Here is a 20,914-nt window from a genome sequence, read left to right on the forward strand (position 1 = left end):
AATGCTAGAAACATCCAACACCTTGGCTGCCCTTCTGCATAATCCTCCAGCCTTGACAGGAGGCAAAGTGGCAACTTTATGTGAACTAGTAGAGGGTACCCCTTTCTCGGGGCACTTAGAGTTTTTTTTGTTTTGTTTTTTGTTTGTTCGTTTGTTCAGTTTGTTTCGTTTTTAGACAAAGTCTCACTCTGTCACCTAGGCTGGAGTGCAGTGGTATGATCTTGGCTCACTGCAACCTCCGCCTCCCAGGTTCAAGCAATTCTCCTGCCTCAGCCTCCTAAGCAGCTGGGATTACAGGCCTGCGCCACCACACCTGGCTAATTTTTGTATATTTAGTAGAGATGGGTTTCACCATGTTGGCCAAGCTGGACTCAAACTCGTGACCTCAAGTGATCCACTCACCTCAGCCTTCTCAAGTGCTGGGATTACAGGCATGAGCTGCCACACCTGGCCTTCTCAGGGCACTTTGTTGTCATCTGCAGGGAGTCGTGTTTCCTCTGTAACTCGACACTGACTATAGGTGACAACGTTTGGCCTGGCACTCTTCCTTGAGGAGATCACCCACTAGTTTATTATGTCCAGATGCCTCCTGGACATCTCCACTTCAAATCGAAGTCGATTTTTCTCTGAAAAATATATCCATGTAGGCCAAGTGCAGCGGGTGTGGTGGCATGCACCAGTAGTCCCAGCTACTGGGGAGGCTGAGGCATGAGAATCTCTTAAACCTGGGAGGTGAAGTTGCAGTGAGCTGAGATCGCACCACTGCACTCCAGCCTCAGAAACAGAGCGAGACTCCGTCTCCAAATTATATATATATATATATATATATATATATATATATATATATATGTATTCATGTGGTCAGGTGTGTTTCAGTTAATTATGGCATCAGTCTCTTATTTTTCCCTAATTTGAACCGTGACATAGTCCAACAGCTTTGCTTTAAGGTTCTCTAAGAGCGAGTCAAATTTTTCCCTTATTTTTCGTTCCCATTGCCATCCCCCTTGTCTCTACTCTCATCATCTTATTTCAATAATTTTCTTTGTTTTTTTGAGACAGAGTTTTGCTCTTGTTGCCCAGGCTGGAGTGCAATGGCACAATCTCGGCTCACTGAAACCTCTGCCTCCCAGGTTCACGTGATTCTCCTGCCTCAGCCTCCCTAGTAGCTGGGATAACAGGCATGCAGCACCATGCCCAGTTAACTTTGTATTTTTAGAAGTGATGGGGTTTCTCCGTGTTGGTCAGGCTGGTCTCGAACTCTGGACCTCAGGTGATCCACCTGCCTCAGCCTCCCAAAGCGCTGAGATTACAGGCTTGAGCCACCATGCCCAGCTATTTCAGTAATTTTCTAACTGGGGATTCTACCTCCCATGATGGCATTCCTCAGTCTCTCTAACATATGTACCACTGTAAAATGGTCTTATTAGAGTGTGAGTAGTTCAGCTACCTACAGGATAAAGCAAGACCCTTGGATGGGTTTTCAAGGATCTCTGTCATCTGACCATGACCTGCATGCACAACTTTAACTTCCACATGATCCCTACATGGATCACACCACGAGCCAGAATCTTCTGCTGTTCCTGATGGACCACAGCCACCCCAGCCCAGCCACAATGACATACTCATTTCCCTGACACCAGCTGCCTCCCAGTCCTCTTGACTTGACTAGGCTACTCCTACTGTAAAGGCAACTCAAGTGCTGCCTCTTCCCAACTGTCCTCAGTAGCTGATCCTTTCTCTGGGCTCTTCCAGCAGTGATTATCTGGACTATGCATTTGGCACTTAAGGGCTTCGATGGTTTTCATCTCCTTGTGTATACATCCTCTCTTGCTGGCTAGATCAGAAGGCCCTTAAAGGCCACGATTGTCCTTGAAATCTAAAATAGACTACACATGCTAGCTGTGCAATAAAAGCTTGCTAGTAATTGTAATTATATGTAGGATAGTTTAATGTATATAAAGATAAGTGTGATTTCATTGGTCACGAAGTGCTTTCCCTTAAATATCTTATCTGTTCTTTACAGGAGCCCTTTTAGATAGGTAGGGCAGATGGTATTTTGAAAGAAGAGAAAGCATCGCTAAACATCAGGGAAATGCAAATCAAAACCACAATGAGGTATCATCTCACCCCATAGATGAGAGGATGTGGAGAAAAGAGAACTCTTATAAACAGTTGGTGGGAATATAAATTAGTACAGGCTCCATGAAAAACAGCATGGAACTTCCTCAAAAAATTAAAAATAGGCTGAGTGTGTAGCTCATGCCTGTATCCCCAGCACTTTGAGAGGCTGAGGCAGGCAGATCACCTGAGGTCAGGAGTTCGAGACCAGCCTGACCAACATAGAGAAATCCCATCTCTACTAAAAATACAAAAATAGCCAGGCGTGGTGGTACATGCCTGTGATCCCAGCTACTTAGGATGCTGAGGCAGGAGAATCACTTGAACCCTGGAGGCTGAGGTTGCAATGATCTGAGATCGCACCATTGCTCTCCAGTCTGGGCAACAAGAGCGAAACTCTGTCTCAAAAAACCACACATACACACATACACACACACACACACACACACACACACACCAAAAATACAACTAAAAATGGAACTACCATATGATCCAGCAATCCCACTACTGGGTATATAGCCAAAAGAAAGGAAATCATTAGTCAAACAGATACCTGCATCCTCATACTTACGGGAATCCCACTATTCACAAGAACCGAAATGTGGAAGTGTCCATCAAATGGACGAAGAAAATGTGGTAAATATGCATAATGAAGTACTATTCAGCCATAAAAAAAGGTAAAATCCTGTCATTCACAGCAATATGGATGAGCCTAGGTGATGTTATGTTAAGTGAAATAAGCCAAGCACAGAGAGATAAATACTGCATGTTCTCACTTGCATGCAGGAACTAAAAAAGTGGATCACATAGTAGAGAGTACAATAGTGGTCACTAGAGGTGGGAAAGGACAGGGGGATGTGAAGGTAAGGGAGAGGTTGGTTAACAAGTACAAATTATAGTGAAATCAGAGGAATGGGTTCTGGCATTCCATAGCACTGTACAGTGAATATAGTTAACAATAAATTGTTGTATGTTTTCAAATAGCTAGAAGAGTAAATTTTGAATGTTCCCACCATGAAGATGATAAATGTTTGCAATGATAGATATGCTAATTACCCTGCCTTTATTATTATACATTGTATGATGTATTGAAATAGCATTGTATATATGTATTGATATGTACCCTATCAATACATATAGTTATATGTCAATTAAAATATTTAATAATAATTTTTTTGTGTACTTTAATTTCTGGGGTACATGTGTAGATCTTGCAGGATTGTTGTATAGGTACACACATGCCATAGTAGTTTGCTGTCTCCATCCCCCTGTCACCTACATCAGGCATTTCTCCCAGTGTTATCCCTCCCCAAACTCCCTACCCGCCGCTGTCCTTGTGTTTCCCCGCAACAGACGCCAGTGTGTGATGCTCCCCTCCCTGTGTCCATGTGTGCTCATTATTCAACGCCCACCTATGAGTGAGAACATGCAGTGGTTGATTTTCTGTTCTTGTGTCAGTTTGCTGAAAATGATGGTTTCCAGATTCATCCATGTCCCTACAAAGGACCCAAACTCATTGTTTTTTATGGCTTCATAGTATTCCATGGTGTATGTGTGTGCCACATTTTCCTTGTTCGGTCTATCATCGATGGGCATTTGGGTTGATTCCAGGTCTTTGCTATTGTAAACAGTGCTGCAGTGAACATTTGTGTGCATGTGTCCTTATAGTAGAACGATCTATAATCCTTTGGATATATACCCAGTAATGGGATTGCTGGGTCAAATGGAATTTCTATTTCTAGATCCTTGAGGAATCGCCACACTGTCTTCCACAATGTTTGAACTAATTTACACTCCCACCAACAGTGTAAAAGTGTTCCTGTTTCTCCACATCCTCTCCAACATCTGTTGTCTCCAGATTTTTTAATGATCACCATTCTAACTGGTGTGAGATGGTATCTTCATGTGGTTTTGATTTGCGTTTCTCTAATGACCCGTGATGATCAGCATTTTTTCTTGTGTTTGTTGGCCTCATAAATGTCTTCTTTTGAAAAGTGTCTGTTCACATCCTTCACCCACTTTTGAATGGGTTTGTATTTTTCTTGTAAATCTGCTTAATTCTTTGTAGTCTTTAATCCATCTGGAGTTAATTTTAGTGTAAGGTGTAAGGAAGGGATCCAGTTTCTGCTTTCTGCACATGGCTAGCCAGTTTTCCCAACACCATTTATTAAACAAGGAATCCTTTCCCCATTGCTCGCTTTTGTCAGGTTTGTCAAAAATCAGATGGTTGTAGATGTGTGGCATTGCTTCTGAGCCCTCTGTTCTGTTCCACTGGTCTATATCTCTGTTTTGGTACCAGTACCATGCTGTATTATTATAGTTTGAAGCCTCGTAGTATAGTTTGAAGTCAGGTAGTGTGAGGCCCCCAGCTTTGTTCTTTTTGCTTAGGATTGTCTTGGCTATGCGGGCTCTCTTTTGGTTCCATATGAAGTTTAAAGTGGTTTTTTCCAGTTCTGTGAAGAAGATCAATGGTAGCTTGATGCGGATAGCATTGAATCTATAAATTACTTTGAGCAGAATGGCCATTTTCACAATATTGTTTATTCCTAACCATGAACACGGAATGTTTTTTCATCTGTTTGTGTCCATGAGCAGTGGTTTGTAGTTCTCCTTGAAGAGGTCCTTTACATCCTTTGTTGGTTGTATTCCTAGGTATTTTATTCTCTTTGTAGCAATTGTGAATAGTAGTTCGTTCTTGATTTGGCTCTCTGGAAGTCTGTTATTGGTGTATAGGAATGCTTGTGATTTCTGCAAATTGATTTTGTATCCTGAGACTTTGCTGAAGTTGCTTATCAGTTTCAGGAGATTTTGGGCTGAGAGGATGGGGTTTTCTAAATATATAGTCATGTCATCTGCAAATAGAGACAATTTGGCTTCCTCTTTTCCTAATTGAATGCCTTTTATTTCTTGTTCTTGCCTGATTGCTCTGGCTAGAACTTCCAAAACTATATTGAATAGGAGTGGTGAGAGAGGGCATCCTTGTCTATTGCCAGTTTTCAAAGGAAATGCTTCCAATTTTTGCCTGTTCAGTATGATATTGGCTGTGGGTTTGTTGTAAATAGCTTTTATTATTTTCAGATATGTTACATAGATTCCTAGTTTATTGAGGGTTTTTAGCATAAAGGCTGTTGAATTTTGTCAAACGCCTTCTCTGCATCTATTGAGATAATCATATGGTTTTTGTCTTTGGTTCTGTTTATGTCACGGATTACGTTTATAGATTTGCACATGTTGAACCAGCCTTCCATCACCAGGATGAAACCTACTTGATCACGCTGGATAAGCTTTTTGATGTGCTGTTGCATTCGGTTTGCCAGTATTTTATTGAAGGTTTTTGCATCAATGTTCATCATGGATATTGGCCTATAGTTTTCTTTTTTAGTTGTGTCTCTGCCAGGTTTTGGTATCAGAATGATGTTGGTCTCATAAAATGAGTTACACGTGATTCTCTCTTTTTGTATTGTTTGGAATAATTTCAGAAGGAATGGTACCAGCTCCTCTTTGTACATCTGGTAGAATTCAGCTGTGAACCCGTCTGGACCTGGACTTTTTTTTGTTGGTAGGCTATTAATTGCTGCCTCAACTTCAGACCTTGTTATTGGTCTATTCAGGATTTCAACTTCTTCCTGGTTTAGTCTTGGGAGGGTGCAGGTATCCAGGAATTTATCTATTTCCTCCAGATTTACTGCTTTATGTGCATAGAGTTCTTTGTAGTAATCTCTGATGGTAGTTTGTATTTCTGTGGAATCAGTGGTGGTATCCCCTTTATCATTTTTTATTGCATCTATTCGATTCTTCTCTCTTTTCTTTTTTATTAGTCTGACTAGCAGTCTCTTTGTTGATCTTTTCAAAAAACCAGCTCCAGGATTTATTGATTTTTTTGAAGGTTTTTTTGTGTGTCTGTCTCCTTCAGTTCTGTTCTGATCTTAGTTATTTCTTGTCTTCTGCCAGCTTTTGAGTTTTTTTGATCTTGCTTCTCTAGCTCTTTCAATTTTGATGACAGAGTGTCGATTTCAGATCTTTCCTTACTTCTCATGTGGGCACTTATTGCTATAAATTTCCCTCTAGGCACTGCTTTATATATGTCCCAGAGATTTCTGATATGTTGTGTCTTCGTTCTCATTGGTTCAAAGAACATCTTTGCTTCTGCCTTCATTTCATTGTTTATCCAGTTGTCATTCAGGAGCAAGTTGTTCAGTTTCCATGTAGTTGTGAGATTTTGAGTGAGATTCTTAATCCTGAGTTCTAATTTGATTGCACTGTGGTATGAGAAACTGTTTGTTATGATTTCCATTCTTTTCCATTTGCTGAGGAGTGATTTACTTCTAATAATGTGGTCAATTTTAGAGTAAGTTTGATGTGGTGCAGAGAAGAATGTATATTCTGTGGATTTGGGGTGAAAAGTTCTGTAGATGTCTATTAGATCTGCTTGGTCCATATCTGTGTTGAAGTCCTGGATGTCCTTGTTGATTTTCTGTCTCGTTGATCTGTCTAGTATTGGCAGTAGAGTGCTGAAGTCTCCCACGATTATTATACAGGAGTCTAAGTCTCTTTGTAGGTCATTAAGAACTTGCTTTATGTATCGTATCAGATGCTCCTGTATTGGGTACATATATATTTAGTATAGTTAGCTCTTCTTGTTGCATTCATCCTTTTCCCATTATGTAATGCCTTTCTTTGTCTCTTTTGATCTTTGGTGGTTTAAAGTCCGTTTTATCAGAGAATAGGATTGCAACCCCTGCTTTTTTTTTTTTTCTTTTTTTTTTTTTTTGCTCTTCATGTGCTTGGTAAATCTTCCGTCCCCTTATTTTGAGTCCATGTGTGTCTTTGCACATGAGATGGATCTCCTGAATACGGCACACCAATGGGTCTTGGCTTTTTATTCAGTTTGCCAGTCTTTTGATTGGGGCATTTAGGCCATTTGTATTAAATGTTAATGTTGTTATGTGTGAATTTGATCCTGCCATTTTGTTACTGGCTGTTCTTTTGCCCATTAGTTGATGCAGTTTCTTCATTGCATCATTGGTCTTTACCATTTGTTACATTTTTGCAGTGGCTGGTACTGGTTGCTCCTTTCCATGTTTAGTGCTTCCTTCAGGAGCTCTTGTAAGACAGGTCTGATAGTGAAGAAATCTCTCAGCATTGGCTTGTCCATAAAGGATTTTATTTCTCCTTCACTTATGAAGCTTAGTTTGGCTGGATATGAAATTCTGGGTTGAAAATTCTTTTCTTTAAGGATGTTTAATATTGGCCCCCACTCTTTCCTGGCTTGTAGGGTTTCTGCCAAGAGATCCACTGTGAGTCTGATGGGCTTCCCTTTGTGGGTGACCCGACCTTTCTCTCTGACTGCCCTTAGCATTTTTTCCTTCATTTCAACCCTGGTGAATCTGACAATTATGTGCCTTGGGGTTGCTCTTCTTGAGGAGTATCTTTGTGGTGTTCTCCGTATTTCCTGGACATGAATATTGGCCTGCCTTGCTAGGTTGGGGGAGTTCTCCTGGATAATATCCTGAAGAGTGTTTTCCAGCTTGGATTCATTCTCCCTGTCACATTCAGGTGCACCAGTCAAGCATAGATGAGGTCTTTTCACATAATCCCTTATTTCTTGGAGGCTTTGTTCATTTCTTTTCACTCTTTTTTCTGTTATCTTGCCTTCTTATTTCATTGAGTTGATCTTCAATCTGTGATATGCTTTCTTCTGCTTGGTCAATTCATCTATTGGAACTTGCGTACTCTTCGCAAAGTTCTCGTGCTATGTTTTTCAGCTCCATCAGGTCATTTATGTTCTCCTCTAAGCTGGTTATTCTAGTTAGCATTTCATCTAACCTTTTTTCAAGGTTTTTAGTTTCTTTGCATTGGGTTAGAACACGTTCCTTTAGCTCAGAGAAGTTTGTTATTGCCCACCTTCTGAAGCCTGCTTCTGTCGATTCATCAAACTCATTCTCCATTGTGTTTTGTTCCCTTGCTGTTGAGGAGATGTGATCCCATAGAGGAGGAGAGGCGTTCTGCTTTTTGATGATTTCATCCTTTTTGCACTGGTTTCTTCCCATCTTCGTGGGTTTATCTTCCTTTGATCTTTGAAGTTGGTGATTTCAGATGGGGTCTCTGAGTGGACGTCCTTTGTGTTGATGTTGAAGCTATTTCTTTTTGTTTTTTAGTTTTCCTTCTAACAGGCCCCTCTGCTGTAGAACTGCTGGAGGTCCACTTCAGACCTTGTTTGCCTGGGAATCACCTGTGTGGGATGTGGAGCAGCAGGGATTGCTGCCTGATCTTTCCTCTGGTAGCTTCATCCCAGAAAGGTACCCGCCAGGTATCAGTCTGAGGTCTCCTGTATGAGGCATTTTTTTTGGTTATTCAGAGGTCAGGGAGCCACTTGAGAAGGCAGTCTGTCCCTCGTTGCCTGCAGAGGTACTGCTGGGCTGCCTCGGACTCAGCTCGGCTGCTGTGTAGGCTTCCTCTGGCTTTTGTGTACACAAGTGAGATTAGACCCACCTTCACAATGGCAGATGCCCTTCCTTCCACCGATCTTGATCATGCCAGGTCGAGCTCAGACTGATGTGCTGGCTGCAGAACTCTCAAGTGAGAGGGCTTCAGTTTGCTGGAAGGTGGGGGTGGGAACTGCTAAGGTCCCAAGGTCCCTTTGTGGGGGTGGGACCTGCCAAGCCATGTCACCTGTCTCCCTGCCTTCAGCTCTGCCTCTTCTTGTGGGGGCGGGGGGTAGATCTATCCTGCAGGCAGTCTCCGTGCTAGTCAAAACTTCTGCCCAGATCTGTGCCAACAACTCGTGGTGCCGGGCTGGCCAGAACTGTTGCTCAGATCTGTGTTGGTAACTCATGGCTCTTTTCATCCTGGTGGCATTCTACTGGACTGTGAGTTACAGTGGCCATGGAAGAAGCGCAGTATCTAAACTGGAGTGCTGAGGGGATAAAGTCCCTGATCCTCTATCCAGTTGCACTTCCCAGGTGGGGCAGCACCCCACCCTGCCTCAGTTCACCCTCCTTAGGCTACACCCACTGTCCAACCAGTCCCATTGAAACGAACCTGGTACCTCAGTTGGAAATGCAGAGATTACTTGCCTTCTGCATCCCTCTCACTGGGAACTGCAGTCTGGAGCTGTTCCTATTTGGCCATCTTGGCAGAAGTCCCCTAACAATAATAATTGTTTTAAAAAAGAAAGAAGAGTCCAGGTTTGGTGGCTCACACCTGTAATCCCAGCACTTTGGGAGGCCGAGGTAGGCGGATCACAAGTTCAGGAATTCAAGACCAGTCTGGCCAACATAGTGAAACCCCATCTCTACTAAAACTACAAAAAATTAGCTGAGTGTGATGGTGTGCACCTGTAATCCTAGCTACTCGGGAGGCTGAGGCAGGAGAATTGCATGAACCTGGGAGGTGGAGGTTGCAGTGAGCTGAGATCACGCCATTGCACCCCAGCCCAGGTGACAGTGCAAAACTCCGTCTCAAAAAAGAGAAAAAGAAAAGAAAAAGAAAAAAAGAGGCCAGGTGCAGTGGCTCACGCCTGTAATCCTAGCACTTTGGGAGGCTGAGGAGGGTGGATCGTGAGGCCAAGAGATTCAGACCATCCTGGCCAACATGGTGAAACCCCATCTCTACTGAAAATACAAATGTTAGCTGGGCATGGTGGCCCCGCGCCTGTAGTCCCAGCTACTCAGGAAGCTGAGGCAGAATTGTTTGAACCCGGGAGGCAGAGGTTGCAGTGAGCTGAAATTGTGCCACTGCACTCCAGCCTGATGACAGAGCAAGACTCCATCTCAAAAAAAAAAAAAAAAAAAAAAAAGAAGAAGAAGAAGAAGAAAGAAGAGAAAGAACTACGACTTTGAGAGTGTTACGGAAGGCAGGGAGGTAGCAGACCCTGGTATCCCTTGAACAGGGAGGTGGATCACTGACACAGGCTTCCCTGTGCTCCTTGGCAAGCTCAATCAGCCATGGAGAACCAGGCATAACAATTGGGTTAGTGCCAGCAAATGCATTTACTCCAGGTCAGCATTTGCCAGACCTTCCTATGTTCCCAGACCTGTAAACTTAAAACAAAAATGCGAAGATAACTACAGGGTCACCTTGTAAATATCTTTAGCCAAAACAGAAATAAAAACATTACCCTCTATTTCTCACCATCATTTCATGTAAGAACATAGTAACACTATTAAAAAAAAAAATAGGCAAACTGCTTCAGAAATCAAACAGCTTTTTAAAATCAAGTAGATTTAGAAATCATTCTGCTTTTTAAATTTTTTTTCATTTTACTTTGGACTGCTAAAAACATCACCAGACTGACACCAGCTGTTTGGACTAGCTTTTCAGAAACTCCAGTTTAAGTCATATTTTCTCTTCTGAGTGCTGAAGTGAAATCCAGTTCAGGGAAATTTATGTGAATGCTTCAGTATTTCCCATTCTCAATCAACAAAAATGTGATTTGGGGGCTTGAGGTGCCTGGCAAATCCACAGTTCCCATTACAGTATAAATGTAAAACTAGTCTCTCTCCAGCACTAGTTGAGGGCAGTAGGCAAGATTCAGCCTCTTTCCCTGGTTGCTTAGAACGGAATTGTGTTCTCAGGGAGTAGTTGCTCCTACGTGTTTGTCAGGTGCAGTCCTTGACTTACTTAGACCATTCCAAAGCAATTTAATGGCTTGGCATGAGAGCCTCAAGAGACTACCCAAAGTGGTTCTTCTACCTTCTAAGCCATCTCTTCCGTCTTTGGTCTCACATTTTCTTTGAAATTATGATTATATCCAGCAGGAGTTCCCACTGAAATACCAGTTATACTGAATGGTGAGAAATTTCTGTTATAAAGATTGCCGTTTTTATTCACACTGTCCTGGTGAATAGCAGAATGAATGTGTGTGTGTGTGTGTGTGTGTGTGTGTCCTGTGAGACTCTCATTGCTTCCTCTTCCTTCAGGCAAAATTTAGCAGCTTACTCTGCTCTTAGACTAACTGCATAAATGTCACTTAATTTACCAAGACTGCCTTCTTCCTCCTTCCCTTGCTACCCACAGAAGAAACTGTCTTTCTAGTGAGTTCACTGTAGTTGAGGCTAAGTCCAAAGGTTGAAATGTTCTTTGGACATCTAATAATGTCTTAACCTTAATATGTCCCAAACCGAGCTCCTGGTATTCCCACCCCTCACTCACATTGCAAACCACTCCTCCTGCAGTATTTCCCATCTTGCTTCATGGCACCTCCATCCATCTGGTGATTCAAGCCAAATACCTTTCTCTCACAGTCCACATCCAGTCAGCAAACTCTGTAAGCTTCAGCTTCAAAATCTATCCACTCTTCACTACTTTCACTGCTGTAGCTTGGGTCCACCATCACTTTTCGCCTGGATTATTGCACTAACTGGGCCTCTGCCACACTTGGCCCACTTCAGTCTGTTCTTAAGACTATAGCTAGAGTTCATATGTAAGTTACATGATGTCATTCCTGGCCCAAACTAATAGTTTCACCTCTCACTCCAAGTAAAAGCCCAGGGTACACATGGTCTCATCTCCAATGACCTCTCTGCCTCATCGCCCACTACGTTCCCCCTCATTCACTCTGTTCCAGTCACAATGGACTTTTGTTGGTCCTTGGGCATACCAAGCTGGCTGCTACCTGAGTTTCTCTACTTGCTTTTCCTTTCCTTCTATAAATGCTGAGGTTGCTTCCTTTTTTTTTTTTAATCGATTTGTTTCTCAGCATGAAACCACGCTTGCTTCCTAACCTCCTTTAGGTCTTTGTGCAACCATCACTTAATGAAGCTTGACCACTCTATTTTAAATGGCAATGCAGTGTCTGTTTGCACCCTACTGCCCATCACACACATCTCCTGTCTTCTTTAGGCAGAAGGATTATCTAATACAGACAGAAAAGATTGCATGCTGTTGTGACTCAAATACACTTGATCTAGGAGGCATTTTATTAAAAACATGTCTCTTTTTTTTTGAAACAAAGTCTCACTGTTGCTCAGACTGGACTGTAGTGCAGTGACATGACCACAGCTCACTGCAGCCGCGACCTCTCAAGCTCAAACAATCCTCCTACTTCAGCCTCCTAAGTAACTGGTACTACAGCTGTGTGCCACCATGCCCACCTGATTTTTTTTTTAATTTTTTGTAGAGACAGAGTCTCTCCCTGTTGCTAGGGCTCATCTCACTCTCCTGGGTTTAAGGGATCCTCTGCCTGAGCCTCCCAAAGTGCTGGGATTACAAGTGTGAGCCACGACGTCTAGCCAGGGCAGCCTAACCATTAAAGCACGGTCTACACAGACTGGAGTTGCAATGTCTCTGAACTGCATATGAGGAAAACCTTACAACCAAAATCTGAGATTGACATGTGCAAAATCTGGTTAATACTGAACTTTAGAAGAATAAGTCTGTTTTAGCAAAAATATTAGCACTAAATTAGTCTTATTAAAAACCAGTAAGTATTAGCTCTTCAAACTTGCGGATAATACTTCTTTAAGCTCAGTAAATGAAAACAACTCTTTATGTTCTCTGTAAGATTTAAGGTGATCCTGACTTTTGTGGCTATTTTTCCAGTTAGCTAATTAAAAATGTCATCAGCTGCAGCTGCGGCTTTAGCCTTAACAGATTAGCTCATGAATCTATCAGGACTCAGAAATAAAAGATGTCATTTTGATAGTTTTTGATAGCAACCATTCTTGTCCTTCTACTTCAAGAATTATTTTCCCTTAGATGACTTCTAGAAGTGTGATTTTTCTAGTCATCATCTTCCTGATTTCCTAATACCTTCTCCCTCTTCCTTCTTTTTCTCCAGAGAACTCATTCAGCAAATTATGTAGATACCAATATCAGCACTGTAAAGGGTGCTACAGACTGTCTGCAGAAGACAGTGTCATTCACAACTAAACAAATTTGAAATTTTTCAAAAGGAATATGGGAAGTTATATTAATTTTACTAAACTATATACATACAAAGCTCTTTATTTACTCAGAGATCTTTCAAAAAGCTAGGATGTTATTTTCTCTTATTCTGAGATAAATATATGAATTCTCTAAAATCATTTTCTTTTTCTTTTTGTGGGGGACAAAGTCTCGCTCTGTCACCCAGGCTGGAGTACAGTGGTGCAATCTTGGCTCACTGCAACCTCTGCCTCCAGGATTCAAGTGATTCTCCTGCCTCAGCCTCCCTAGTAGCTGAGATTACAGGTGTGAGCCACCATACCCAGCTAATTTTTTTCTTTTGTGTCTTAAGAGACAGTTTTACCATGTTAGCCAGACTGGTCTCGAACTCCTGACCTTAGATGATCCACTCACCTCAGCCTCCCAAAGTGTTGGGATTACAGGTGTGAACCATCATGCCTGGCCTATAAAATCATTTTGTAAGAGAAAACAAAAATAAAACTCATTGCAGGAGAAGTGTTATGTTCCTGTAACTGTTAAACACCTTAAGAATTTGAGCTAGGTATATAACAACTATGATATAATCTATCATTTTTATAATCAAATGCTACAATCATCACAATCAAAATTACATCCCAAATATTTCTACTCGAGTCTTTAGATTGTTACTAAGAAACTTAAGTACAATTTCTGAATGACGAGGTAAAAGAGACCCTTATTTCCTGTAACTATCTGCCAAGATACAATATCAGGTGCAATCTTGCCATTTTTTCAGCGAATGAGATTAGCAAAATGAGGTACCTAGAGAAGTGATTGAAGCTTGTTTCTTCCACATGGGCTGCTATCGAAATATGTGCCTTTGATTTAAAATTGTTTTTCCATTAGCTCAGAGTATGGCTGGACATATGAGTCCTGTCCACATCCAGCCTAATGTAACTATTTCAGAAAGAGTTTGCAGCTCATATCAAGAACACCAAATTGCATCTCCGTGGGTTGCTTCATAGTGTTTTTTGCTGATTTCAGTGTGGGTATATGTGCCCTCCAAAGGAAAGACACTGGCTTTCTTGACGTAAATACAAGTTACCTACCCTGGAGCACATATTCTTGGAAGACAGTAAAACTATGTGAATAAATGGTTTTCTTTTTTAAATTATTCCTTATGCATCTTTATTCATATTCTTTATTTAGACCCTTATTTAGAATCAAATTATGGAGTTTGCTTTTGGTGTTGTGCTATCATTTTAATTTTACGTGTGTGTGTGTGTGTGTGTGTGTGTGTGTGTGTGTGTGTGTGTGTTGTGGGTCTTTAAAGCCTAAGATGAGATATTTCCATTGCAAATTTTTCCCCCATTTTAATCATTGAGTCTTTAAATGCCACTTGTGCATCTCTAAGAACTGAGTGTCAGGAAAATGGTGATGTTATCAAATCTTGCAAAGGGTCTTCCTGCTTCAGAGCCTGACCCAGTCCCTTTTTCCTCTTGAGCATCGGGGCTTGGTGGGAGCTGAGTTGAACTTCTCAGAAAGTAGTCAAGTTAAATGAGTCTTGATTTATTTTACTTAACGTCATGGAACAAAATGGAATGAGGCCCTTCTACCTTTCTGTTAAGACTACTGCCTTTGATTTCATAGACAATTATCTCTGCATTTTTAACCCCAAGTACCAGATACATAATATAAGTACTCTGAATCATATGACCTTTTTCGTTTTTCTTTTCTCACCTTTCTCATTAGAGCATCTATAAATGAAGCCTAAGTTACCTTCCCAGTGTGTCAGGTGATTCTAAAGATGATAAAATAGAAAATGTTAGCACTAGAATCAATTGTGCTAGTTGGTTTTCATGATCTTCTAGCATGTTTCTTCAGTGTTCTTTGCTACCATGAAACTCAGTAGTGCTACCTGCTAGTGATGTCGTTTTCTTTGATGGGTGAGTGAAGTGTGGAGTTGATTCTTCTTATCTCATTGATTCTTTGGCTCCGGTGTCAGGGCTTGCGTTGGCATAACCAGGTCTGCCCACTGCAGAAATGCTGCCAGACATGATTATTAATAGCCCTGAAATACAGTGCAGTCAGTTAATGCACAGAAAGTCCTAACACAGCAGCCTCATCTGAAGCAAGGATCCTGTTTACCAAAGGACTGCTAAGCCAAATAACCTTCAGTTACTTTGTAGCTTTTGGTTCTTAATATAATGAAGTTTAGGGGCTATACTGAATAAATTAGTAATTACCTTTTTTTTTTTTTTTTTTTTGAGACAGGGTCTTGCTTTGTTGCCCAAGCTGGAGTGCAATGGCATGACCGTGGCTTACTGCAGCCTCAACCTCCCGGGCTCAATTGAGCCTCCTGCCGCAGCCTCTTGAGTGGCTGGGACCACAGGCATTTACCACCACACCCAGCTAGTTTTTCTATTTTTTGTAGAGACAGGGTCTTGCGATGTTGCCCAGGCTGGTCTTAGACTCCTGGGCTCAAGTGATCCTCCCCGCTGACCCTCCCAAAGTGCTGGGATTACAAGCTGTGAGCCACTGCACCCAGCTGAGTAATTATTAATCCTTTTTGTATAACATTTTAGTAAAAACGAAGCATTTCAGTTAAGAAAATACTGTGTTTGTGTATATGTATGTGTGTGCACATGCGCACATTCAGGGGAGTGTGTGTGTGTGTTTCCATGCACGCACATACACATGTGCAAATGTGTGTATTTGAAAGAGCGTCCAGCTGGGTCCACATCCCATTTCCTTTAGGCCTTTTGAAGGCCAGGTTTCATCAGTTATCCGTACTTTTATGTCTTCAGCTTTTGTTTCTGTAGTAGCTTCTTAATGTTAGCCTATAAGTATGCCCAAGTCTCTCTTATCTTAAAAAAAATTACTTTCTTAGTCCTACATCGTTCTTTAGCTGTGGCTCGATTTACCTCCTCTTCTTTAAAGCTGACTTCATAAAAGAGTAACCCACAGTCCCCACCCCTCTGCAGTCTTTCCTCCTCCCCTGAAACCACCCTGTCTGAGATCACTGATGGATTCCTGTTTGCCATATCCAGCAGGCACTTTCCAGGCCTCAGGAGAGTCTTCCTCATGTTATTTGACCTCTCCACTACCTTTGATGCTGTTGACCTTCTTCTTCCTTCATGAAATTCTCCTACCTTGGCTTCCCTGGTGCTGGCTCTTCTGCTTTTTCTCCCCCTTGTCAACCTACTCCTTCCCAGTCCTCTCCCTGTTTATCTGTTCCTAAATGTTAATAGTACTGTTTCACCAGGGACCAGTCTTTTCTCATTTCCCAGCATGTGCCACCATGGGCTATCACTTTTTCTCATGGTTTCACCTAAAACCTATAAGCTGGGGACTCACAAATCTCCCATGTGGACGCACAGGCGACTCCATTTGGGCATTCCAAAGACACTTCAGCCCTCTGCCCCAACATCTAACTACCCTTTCCCCCACCAAGACAACTCCTCTTCCTTAGTCCTATTTTTCAGAACCCTTTCTACTAATCAGAGTTTAAGGCAAACTGGCTCCTGAGAATCTGTACTTTTCCTGTTCATTTCCTAAAGGACTCCTGTCAGATGGGCCCACTTGTAGGACCTCAGCCACAGCAAAGGAAAGCCCTTGGTGTCACCCAGATGGGAAACTGACGTGGCCCACACCTTCCTGAGCTTGGCTTTTAGGTCCTTATTTACCCTGAGCTTCCCTGTGTTTGGTCTTCCTAAAGAAAATATTTAGAGAATGTCTTGCAGATTCAGTCTGCCTTAGGAGAAAGTGGAATGAATGGCAGTGAGCCTACGTTATCTGGGCCTGCCTTGGAAAACCCTACCTCCTCTAAGCAGAAGAGCGAGTCCCTATCTCTAAATAGCTGCAGAAAAATCTTTTTCTTCTTTTATTTACATTAAAAAGCATTACTATAAGAGATGCATTTTAATACCTACAAGTCTTCCCTCTCAGGAAATTTATTCTCATATTTGACTTCAGTGCTTTCATACTACAACTTCCGTCCTCCAGGGAGAAAAAAAGATGATTGGCATTATCTGTCTTAAAAGTCTGTATTTTTAATGGCCACCATTAAATCTCTTGGACACAACATCTTCTCCAGACACAATAAGCTGGGTTCCTTTATCTTTCCTGCATATATTGCATTTTCCAGCTCTTTGTGTCTGTTATGACTGACCTCTTGTAAATTATAGAATTAGATACTGAAGAGTAATGGAGAAGACAGCAGACGAAGTCCTTCTGGAGGGGCTTAGAATCTCTTATAAAGGGAGAGAGCAAATAAACCTATGTGAAATATATATACACATAGAAACATTACATAAATACATTGCCACTTTAGCTGTACTGTACAAATAATGTTGAGGGACTATTAGAGATGATTGTGACCAAACTTGGTTATTTTTGTGAGAAGAATAATGAATCGTGTTTGGAAGCAAGAAGTACCCTGCCTAATAAGGAGAAATTGGAAATTCTCTCTGTTGTTCATCAATGGTATTCATTGAAGTATCCATCTCCAGCACATAGCATAATTCCTGGCTTATTTCAGACACTCAGTAAGTGCTCGTTGACTGTATGATAACCAGCTGGGTATAGTACTCCAGGAAGAGTATGCCAGTATGATTTGCTTTGTAAATTTGTAAATAAGTCTGATATCCTGTATATCCCTAATCATAAAAATTTTAGAATTTTAGAGTGGAAAGGATTTTTAAGTAGCAAAACATTACAGATATGCTCTCCTGCATTTGTCCCTGCTGTAGATCATTTCATCTTCCTTTTAACTCTTCCTCCAGGTGACCTATGTTTCTATGAACCAGCAGAAGAGGCAGGAGCTAGTCCTGAAATGATTCTGCAGCCTGCTTAGTGACTCCATTTCTTAGCACTGCTGCCACATTGCTTTCATTTTGCTTTATTTAAGGGATTTCATTATTAAGCAGTTACCTTTCAATAATATTATTCCTCCAGTTCAATCACTCCTAAACATCCTGTCTCTCGTATTATATACACTGCTCCCCTTGAGTCCCACTGAAAGATTGCCCTAGGTTTCCTTTCCTGAAGATATGTTTGGGTCTCAAGTGTTCTTGCAAATGGTTAACTAGAACAACAACCATAAACAATCTATAAATGCAATATTGTATTCTGGATTGGATCTTGGAACAGCAAAAGAACATTAGTGAAACAACTGGTGAAATCTGAATAAAGGCCATAATTTGCATAATGTTAATTTCCTAAGTTTTGATCAATGTGCCATGGTTATGTAAGATGTAAGCATTAGGTGAAGCTGGATAAAGGGTATGAAGGTGTGAACATTTTACAAATACAGAGATGTTAGAAACTGTGGAAGTACATGTGAACATCCTGGTTATTTTCAAAAACATAATTTTCAAAATAATGAGAAAATTGCAGACTTCCAAAGTATACTTTTAGATAGTTCTAGACTGTAAGATAAACAAAGTAAAACAACCCTTATCTGGGCTCATCCCCCTTCTCATTCAGGTTTCTCCTCACTCCATTCCCTCCATTTCCACAGCTTCAGCTGTCTGCTCTGTGCTCCCATCAGAAGTGCCCCAGGTCTTCTACACCTCAGTCCCGGATCCATGTTTGCTGTTTCCCACACAGGCACTGGATATTTGGCACATGGGAAGCTCAATTTTTTATTCCCTCCCCTGGAACCCTGCCCTCAGTTGGCCAGTGGCATCACCATTCTGATCCCCAAGCTCTATGCTTCAGGGTCATCTTTGACTCCCTTCTTCTTTTACGCTTATTCCCAATGTTCTTGATTCTTCCAAAAAGTCTCTGGTATCTACCCACTCATTCCTTTCACTATCCCCTTGTCTACCCTAAAACAGTCTCTCACGTGCCTTGTCACCTGTCTGTACTTTCTCCACGCTCCCTACTGCCTTCAGAGGGAGGACACAACAGAGCACACCAGTGTGGCTTTCCTGCTTCAAAAAGCATCCGTGGCTCTATACTGCTACCAGCCTAAACTTTTTATGGTAATAAATATCCATCCAGAAGAGACATGTATGTTATTACTAAATTAGATGGTCAGCTCAAACCTACCTCCCTCCTTCCTCCAACCCCAACCCCAAGAAAGTAGAAGGAGCACAGGCCTTTGAAGTCAGAAAGTCCTGGCCTTGAATCTCAGCTCTGTGACCTTGCGCAAATTGGTCTTTGCCGTTGAGCCTCGGTTTTCTCTTACGTAAAATAGAGGTTGTATCCAGGACTATTATGAGGATTAGATAAAATTATGTTTGTCCAGTGCCAAGCTCAGTGACCTCTTCTCATTGTTATTGGTGCTTAATACTGTAGGCTGCCTTGAGGAAGAGTTCCCTTGATCATTTCTGTCATGTGTTTGAGTTATTGAAAATGGAGGTTGAGGCCGAGCGCGGTGGCTCACGCCTGTAATCCCAGCCCTTTGGGAGGCCAAGATGGGTGGGTCACGAGGTCAAGAGATCGAGACCATCCTGGCCAACATGGTGAAACCCTGTCTCTACTAAAAATACAAAAAAATTAGCCAGCGTGGTGGCATGCTCTTGTAGTTCCAGCTACTGGGAGGCTGAAGTAGAAGAATCGCTTAAACCCAGGAGGCGGAGGTTGCAGTGAGCCAAGGTTGTGCCACTGCACTCCACCCTGGCGACAGAGCAAGACTCCATCTCAAAAAAAAAAAAGAAAGAAAGAAAGAAAGAAAAGAAAAAAGGAAATGGAGGTGGATTACGTCTCATCGTACCTCCAGGGACCATGGTCTACCTTCCATGTCAGAGGCCTTACTGTAGAGAAGCTAATCCCACTTGGAGGAATTGAGTACTTTTCCTATACCCTACCCAGCTGTGCTGGGTGCTCTGCTTTCTGTCACAGGTGCAGCCCTGAACCATTAGAGTTGAAGGGAGCCTAGCCTTAGGAAATGCATTCAGTTTCCCAGAATATAATGCCGTTGTCACTCATCTCATTCCTGTGGGTGAAACAGTGTGCTTTTGAGCAGAATTCTTCAGTGACTTTCCTACTTTCCAGGAGAGGTCCAAACTAGAATACACCTACCCCAGTCCTCCGTCTAGTCAGGACCTCATTTAATTGATTCAGTGCTCCATTTTCAGTAGTCTAAAACAATGTCTGATATACGGTATATGCTTAATCAATATTGGATGGATGGAAGGATGAATGATTTAATATCTAGGATATGGCAACAAATGCATACTTAATTGAAAGGCTGAATAATGATTTTCACAGTGAGCAAAATTATTAGGCCAGTGGTTGTAAACCTTGACTGTACTAATCACCAAGAGAGTTTTTTTGTTTTGTTTTATTTAACACTGATTTATGAGCTCTACCCAGGAGTATGCTCTGTTGCTTTCCAAAAGCCCTCCAAGTGATTCTAATAGACAGCCAGTGTTGGAATCCACCATGTTTGACTACTCAAAATATGTGTACCCCGTGCATAACTCTTTATCATTTTCAATTACCACATTGTATGTAATTATCAGCTTGTATGTCTCTCCCTCACTTGACTTTATGCTCCTTGAACTCATACTGGGGCTGTCTTGCTAGTGCCTGGCATGGTGCTTGGCATATAATGAATAGTCATAAATATTAATTGGATAGATTGGTGGTTTCTTTCATTTCAGACATAAGAAAATTGCATAGTACCAAATAAGACAAAGAGAAAAAATGTTAGCATCATGGATTTTGTTTTGGGTTCAGTTTGTGTGTGTTATTTTCCAGTCATCTACACTTTGGTAACCTGTTGCTTGCCCATAATGGATTATTTGTTTCTGTTCGTTCACTGTCATCTATCCAGATGCTGTGAATAGGCAGCAGCTAAAGATACTGGACTTCATTGAAGAGTCCTAATTTAAAATATCTTGTCCCATTATTCGCATTTATACATAGGTTCTAAATTTGCCATCACTATACATATGAGAGGATAGTTCATTAATGTGATATTCAGTATCAGTCCTCATTA

General features: G+C 41.6%; 1 protein-coding gene across 1 annotated transcript in view; it reads left to right on the forward strand.

The window, feature by feature from the left end:
- PLEKHM3 (pleckstrin homology domain containing M3) overlaps nucleotides 1-20,914 on the forward strand; it is a 209,493-nt gene that overhangs the window by 103,774 nt on the left and 84,805 nt on the right. The window lies entirely within an intron of this gene.

Source organism: Saimiri boliviensis, chromosome 5 (genome assembly GCF_048565385.1).
Source record: "Saimiri boliviensis isolate mSaiBol1 chromosome 5, mSaiBol1.pri, whole genome shotgun sequence".
Lineage (NCBI taxonomy): Eukaryota > Metazoa > Chordata > Mammalia > Primates > Cebidae > Saimiri > Saimiri boliviensis.